Source organism: Triticum urartu, chromosome 3 (assembly GCF_003073215.2).
Source record: "Triticum urartu cultivar G1812 chromosome 3, Tu2.1, whole genome shotgun sequence".
NCBI classification, from domain to species: domain Eukaryota; kingdom Viridiplantae; phylum Streptophyta; class Magnoliopsida; order Poales; family Poaceae; genus Triticum; species Triticum urartu.
Window position 1 is genome coordinate 59,188,120 of NC_053024.1, and position 7,531 is coordinate 59,195,650.

Below are 7,531 nucleotides of genomic sequence, written 5' to 3' on the forward strand. Positions count from 1 at the left end.
CTAAACACAAAAACCAAATAACACTTATTTAGGTTCAACACTAATCCCGAAAGTATAGAGGAGTGTGCAATGATGATCATATCAATCTTGGAACTACTTCCAACACACATCGTCACTTCACCCTTAACTAGTCTCTGTTTATTCTGCAACTCCTGTTTCGAGTTACTACTCTTAGCAACTGATCCAGTATCAAATACTGAGGGGTTGCTATAAACACTAGTAAAGTACACATCAATAACATGTATATCAAATATAATTTTGTTCACTTTGCCATCCTTCTTATCCGCCAAATACTTGGGGCAGTTCCGCTTCCAGTGACCAGTCCCTTTGCAGTAGAAGCACTTAGTCTCAGGCTTAGGACCAGACTTGGGCTTCTTCACTTGAGCAGCAACTTGCTCGCCGTTCTTCTTGAAGTTCCCCTTCTTCCCTTTGCCCTTTTATTGAAACTAGTGATCTTGTCAACCATCAACACTTGATGCTCTTTCTTGATTTCTACCTTCATCGATTTCATCATCATGAAAAGCTCGGGATTCGTTTTCGTCATCCCTTGCATACTATAGTTCATCACGAAGTTCTACTAACTTGGTGATGGTGACTAGAGAATTTTGTCAATCACTATCTTATCTGGAAGATTAACTCCCACTTGATTCAAGCGATTGTAGTACCCAGACAATCTGAGCACATGCTCACTAGTTGAGAGATTCTCCTCCATCTTTTAGCTATAGAACTTGTTGGAGACTTCATATCTCTCAACTCGGGTATTTGCTTGAAATATTAACTTCAACTCAAGGAACATCTCATATGGTCCATGACGTTCAAAACGTCTTTGAAGTCCCGATTCTAAGCCGTTAAGCATGGTGTACTAAACTATCAAGTAGTCATCATATTGAGCTAGCCAAACGTTCATAACGTCTGCATCTGCTCCTGCAATAGGTCTGTCACCTAGCGGTGCATCAAGGACATAATTCTTCTATGCAGCAATGAGGATAAACCTCAGATCACGGATCTAATCCGCATCATTGCTACTAACATCTTTCAACACAATTTTTCTCTAGGAACATATCAAAATAAACATATGAAAGCAATAACGCGAGCTATTGATCTACAACATAATTTGCAAAATACTACCAGGACTAAGTTCATGATAAATTTAAGTTCAATTAATCATATTACTTAAGAACTCCCACTTAGATAGACATCCCTCTAATCCTCTAAGTGATCACGTGATCCAAAACAACTAAACCATGTCCGATCATCAAGTGAGATGGAGCAGTTTCATTGGTGAACATCACTATGTTGATCATATCTACTATATGATTCACGCTCGACCTTTCGGTCTCCGTGTTCCGAGGCCATATCTGTATATGCTTGGCTCGTCAAGTATAGCCTGAGTATTCCGCGTGTGCAACTGTTTTGCACCCGTTGTATTTGAATGTAGAGCCTATCACACCCGATCATCACGTGGTGTCTCAGCACGAAGAACTTTCGCAACGGTGCATACTCAGGGAGAACACTTCTTGATAATTAGTGAGAGATCATCTTAAAATGTTGCCGTCAAACTAAGCAAAAATAAGATGTATAAAAGATAAACATCATATGCAATCAAAATATGTGACACGATATGGCCATCATCATCTTGCTTCTTTGATCTCCATCTCCAAAGTACTGTCATGATCTATATCGTCACCGGCATGACACCATGATCTCCATCATCTTGATCTATATCAATGTGTCGTCACGTGGTCGTCTCGCCAACAATTGCTCTTGCAACTATTGCTATCGCATAGCGATAAAGTAAAGCAATTATTGGACGCTTGCATCTTATGCAATAGAGAGACAACCATAAGGATTTTGCCAGTTGCTGATAACTTCAACAAAACATGATCATCTCATACAACAACTTATATCTCATCACGTCTTGACCATATCACATCACAACATGCCCTACGCATCAAAACCACAACGATAGTTTGTCAAGTTGGTGTTGTTTTAACCTTCGCAAGGACCGGGCGTAGCCACAATTGGTTCAACTAAAGTTGGAGAAACTGTCACCCGCTAGCCACCTTTGTGCAAAGCACGTCGGGAGAACCGGTCTCGCGTAAGCGTACGCGTAATGTCGGTCCGGGCCGCTTTGTCCAACAATACCGCCGAACCAAAGTATGACATGCTGGTAAGCAGTATGACTTATATCGCCCACAACTCACTTGTGTTCTACCCGTGCATATAACATCAAACCATAAAAACCTAGGCTCGGATGCCACTGTTGGGGAACGTAGTAATTTCAAAAAAATTCCTACGCACACGCAAGATCATGGTGATGCATAGCAACGAGAGGGGAGAGTGTTGTCTACGTACCCTTGTAGACCGAAGCGGAAGCGTTGACGCAACGTAGAGGAAGTAGTCGTACGTCTTCCCGATCCGACCGATCCAAGCACCGTTACTCCGGCACCTCCGAGTTCTTGGCACACGTTCAGCTCGATGACGATCCCCGGGCTCTGATCCAGCAAAGCGTCGGGGAGGAGTTCCGTCAGCACGACGGCGTGGTGACGATCTTGATGTTCTACCATCGCAGGGCTTCGCCTAAGCACCGCTACAATATGACCGAGGTAGAATATGGTGGAGGGGGGCACCGCACACGGCTAAGGAACGATCACGAAGATCAACTTGTGTTCATGGGGTGCCCCTTGCCTCAGTATATAAAGGATGGAGGAGGAGGAGGCCGGCCAAGGCAATTGGTGCGGCCAGGATGTGGAGTCCTACTAGGACTCCAAGTCCTAGTAAGAGTCCACCAAGAGGGGAGGAAGGGAGAAGGAAGTGGAGGAGAAGGAAAGGTGGCCGGCCCCCTTTTCCCTAGTCCAATTCGGACTAGAGGGGAGGGGGGCGCAGCAGCCCCTTGGCCCTTTCTCCTCTTCCCACTAAAGCCCATCAAGGCCCATTGCTTCTCCCGTAACTACCCGGTACTCCGAAAAATACCCGAATCACTCGGAACCTTTCCGATGTCCGAATATAGTCATCCAATATATCGATCTTTACGTCTCGACCATTTTGAGACTCCTCGTCATGTCCCCGATCTCATCCGGGACTCCGAACTCCTTCGATACATCAAAACTCATAAACTCATAATATAACTGTCATCGAAACCTTAAGCGTGAGGACCCTACGGTTCGAGAACAATGTAGACATGACCGAGACACGTCTCCGGTCAATAACCAATAGCGGGACCTGGATGCCCATATTGGCTCCTACATATTCTACGAAGATCTTTATCGGTCAGACCGCATAACAACATACGTTGTTCCCTTTCTCATCGGTATGTTACTTGCCCGAGATTCGATCGTCGGTATCTCAATACCTAGTTCAATCTCGTTACCGGCAAGTCTCTTTACTCGTTCCGTAATACATCATCTCGCAACTAACTCATTAGTTGCAATGCTTGCAAGGCTTATGTGATGTGCATTACCGAGAGGGCCCAGAGATACCTCTCCGACAATCGGAGTGACAAATCCTAATCTCGAAATACGCCAACCCAACATGTACCTTTGGAGACACCTGTAGAGCACCTTTATAATCACCCAGTTACGTTGTGACGTTTGGTAGCACACAAAGTGTTCCTCCGGCAAACGGGAGTTGCATAATCTCATAGTCATAGGAACATGTATAAGTCATGAAGAAAGCAATAGCAACATACTAAACGATCGGGTGCTAAGCTAATGGAATGGGTCATGTCAATCAGATCATTCACCTAATGATGTGATCTCGTTAATCAAATAACAACTCATTGTTCATGGTTAGGAAACATAACCATCTTTGATTAATGAGCTAGTCAAGTAGAGGCATACTAGTGACACTTTGTTTGTCCATGTATTCACACATGTATTATGTTTCCGAGTTATATACAATTCTAGCATGAATAATAAACATTTATCATGAATATAAGGAAATAAAGAATAATAACTTTATTCATTGCCTCTAAGGGCATATTTCCTTCTCGTCACTTGCACTAGAGGTATCCGACACGATAATCGAATCATAACATAAGCCACGCGAGTGATCAAGAAGACCGAAAAAGTCCCCATTCGAAAATATTATTCATAGGGGCATAGACATGGTGGATCATGGCTCAGTATTCATCTTTCTCTGGTTCGATCCCTTTATCAAGCAGATCACATTCTCAGCCTTGGCCCACTTAGGCCGGGCTTTGAGGTAGCCACCTGACCCCGTGCGATGGTGAAGCTTCTTCTTTGCAGCATTTTTCTTGTTTGTCGCCGACATCTTCTTACTCTTTTCCGATGTCTTGTAGGCCACAAATGCGGGCCAGTGATCTCTGATCTTCTCATATCTGCCGATGAATTCTGGTGTCTCTTCTTTGTCGACAAACGTTTTCAGCTCATTCTTCCACCTCCTGAATAGGTCTGCCATCTTCTTAAGAGCATGAGACTTGATTAATTGCTCTTTAACTGGCTTCTCCGGATCCTCCTCTGGCGGTAGGGTGAAATTTGCCTTCAGCTCAGTCCAAAGATCATCTTTCTGCATATCATTGACATAAGACACCTCAGGGTCTTCGTTCTTAGGCTTATACCATTGCTGGATGCTGATCGGGATCTTGTCCCTAACAAGAACCCCGCACTGAGCAGCAAAATGCTTCCTTTGTCCGGATGGGTTCAATCGGCATGCCATCGCGCGCGATTTCTGTGATCTCAAACCTTTCATCCGAGCGCAACTTTTTCTTCGGGCCTCGTCTCTTTACCGAAGTTGTGCTCGATCCGGAGGGCTAGAAAAAAGAAGAATTAGACGAGAGTTAATTAATATGTGTACATACCAAAACAATGAATGCATCAATTAGCTAGTCATCACAGGCTTAACTAATATATTTACCTGGCCGGACTCTGTTCGGTCACCGGAGCCGTCACCACGGGCTCCTTCTTGCACCAGCATTGGGTCACCGGAGCCATCATAATCATGTCTTTCCTCCTCCATTCTTCGATCACCGTAGCCTGCTTCTTCTTCACCCTGTTCTGCTTCCAGACCATCATTGTCGTTAAGATACGACATGACATCACCTCCGGCTAAGATTATGTCCCCCAACACCTGTTCTTGTTCCTCGTCTCGTCCGAACTCCATTGTTTCTGCAAATATTACAACATGGCAATTATTACACAAACATGACAGCATGTGATATATTAGTGGCAAACCTACTATTACACCTCATGCGTCGCTGGTCCGTATTTACGATTTAGTGTGGTGCACAACGTTTATGGACCTAGCTCTATTCCGGGTTTGGGGTTGCCTCCGTAGAGGTCCAGTTCTCTCCCGCAACAGGCTTCAATTGGTGATATGGTGTCGCGACATGAGCGGGAAAAATCACGCGTTGGTGGTGCTGAGGGAGACAGAAATCGAGATTTTTTCATCTATGGTTGGCTGTCCTCGTGACAGTTTTGTGGACTCCGGTATTTTGGATATTCCTTTTTCTTTGAAATCGCCATAAAGAACAAGGACGAACGACCGAAGGCCGCGGGTGCCCAGACTCAAGTGGTACTGAAGTTATCACGGCGTCAAATCTTATCCGGGAGGGGGTTTATCGACAACGACGACATACATACATGGGAAAATAATGTTATCGGGGAGGGGGTAGGTCGAACCCCTGTGTTGAAGTTATCGGGACACGGGGTATATCGACAACGACATATCCGATAAAAAATAAGAAGACGAAGAAGAAATAAAAAGAGGAGAAGAAGATATTAATAGAGGAGAAGATTGAAGAAAAAAAAGAAGAAAAAAAAAGGAGAAGAAGAAAGAAATAGAGGAGAAGAAGAGAAAATAGAATATTCTATTTTCTCTTCTTCTCCTCTATTCCTTTCTTCTTCTCCTCTTCTTTTTCTTCTTTTTTCTTCTTCTTATTTATTCTTCTTCCTCTCCTCTTCTTCTCCTTTCTTCCTCTTCTTATTTTCCTTTTTCCTCTCATTCTTTTTCTTCTTCTTCCTTTCCTAGCTAGATATATAAAACTTTTCTAAAAATGTAACTTTTGCATACATACATGGGAAAATAATATTATCGGGGAGGGGGTAGGTCGAACCCCCCCCCCTCGTGTTGAAGTTATCGGGACACGGGGTATATCGACACGAATGACACCGATAAAAAATAAGAAGACGAAGAAGAAATAAAAAGAGGAGAAGAAGAAAGGAATAGAGGAGAAGATCGAAGAAAAAAAAGAAGAAAAAAAAGGAGAAGAAAGGAATAAGGAGAAGAGAAGAAAAATAAGAAAAAATATTCTATTTTTTCTTCTTCTCCTCTATTCCTTTCTTCTTCTCCTTTTTTTTCTTCTTTTTTCCTCTTCTTATTTATTTCTCCTCTTCTTCTCCTTTCTTCCTCTTCTTATTTCCTTTTTCCTCTCATTCTTTTTCTTCTTCTTCCTTCTTAAAAATACATGAAGTAGTATTGCTTGCTTTTTTTAAAATAATGTTCAAAAATAAAAGTAGTATTGCTTCCTTTTTCCTCTCATTCTTTTAAAATAAGGTTTTGCCTAATTTTCATTGTTCATATGAATATACAAACATTTGCATATTTACAATAAATAATATCACCAAAAAATTATATGAACAGAAAAAAATCCTATTCTAAAAATCTATCTTTTGAATACATAATATTGATGAATTTCATGGGGGATGAATCTCTAGGGAGTTAATTACACGATAGTACCACATTTAGGGCGGTGGTGACGAATTGGTACAACTTTTGAAAAATTTTACATGTCAGTACCACGTTTGGGGCGAACCGTTGCAAATCACTCTAAACTTCGTATTTCTACGTATTGACACTGGAACTGATCGCCCGGGCCCGCGCGTCAGCTGCCACGCTCGCGAAACGGCCCCCGACCGCACGCTCGATACGTGCGGTCCGGCTCGAACCGGACCGGCCCGTGCTATGTCTCTCCCTCTCCTTTCTTCTCTTCCTCCTCGCTCGTGCCCCCTCCTCGCTCCTCTGCCGCCCGCAGCGTTGCCGGACCGGACCACCGCCACCCGCCATGGTTTTCGAAGACGAAAGCAGTGACGACACGTCCAGCCTGTCGTACATGCACTCGACCTCATCCATGGACGGGCTTAACCAGGTGATTTTCTTTGAGCTAGGTTTAGGGTTAGGGTTTCAGATTTGGGGCTTTTTGATTTGGTTGATTTCGCTGGGTTTTGATTTGGGCATTTTGTTTCTATGAGGTTCGGCAGGTCCCTTTCAGCATTGAATATCCAGATTACCAGGGGCTTGAGATGGACACGATGTCGCCATGTGAGAAGCACGGCAAGCCATCTGAGAGGTTTGTCGCATTTGAAGGAACAGACACTGGGAGAAGGTTCTTAGCATGTGCAGAGCCGGTATGAATTTTGGCTGATAGTGGGATATTCTATTTAGGTTGATAGTGGCATATTGAACATGACTACAATACCTGATTATTAGGGCATATTAACTTTTGCAACAACAGTAGCTTGTGTAGTTTAATGACAGTGGTTAACACTATTTTGCAGTGGCATTGTTGTTGCTA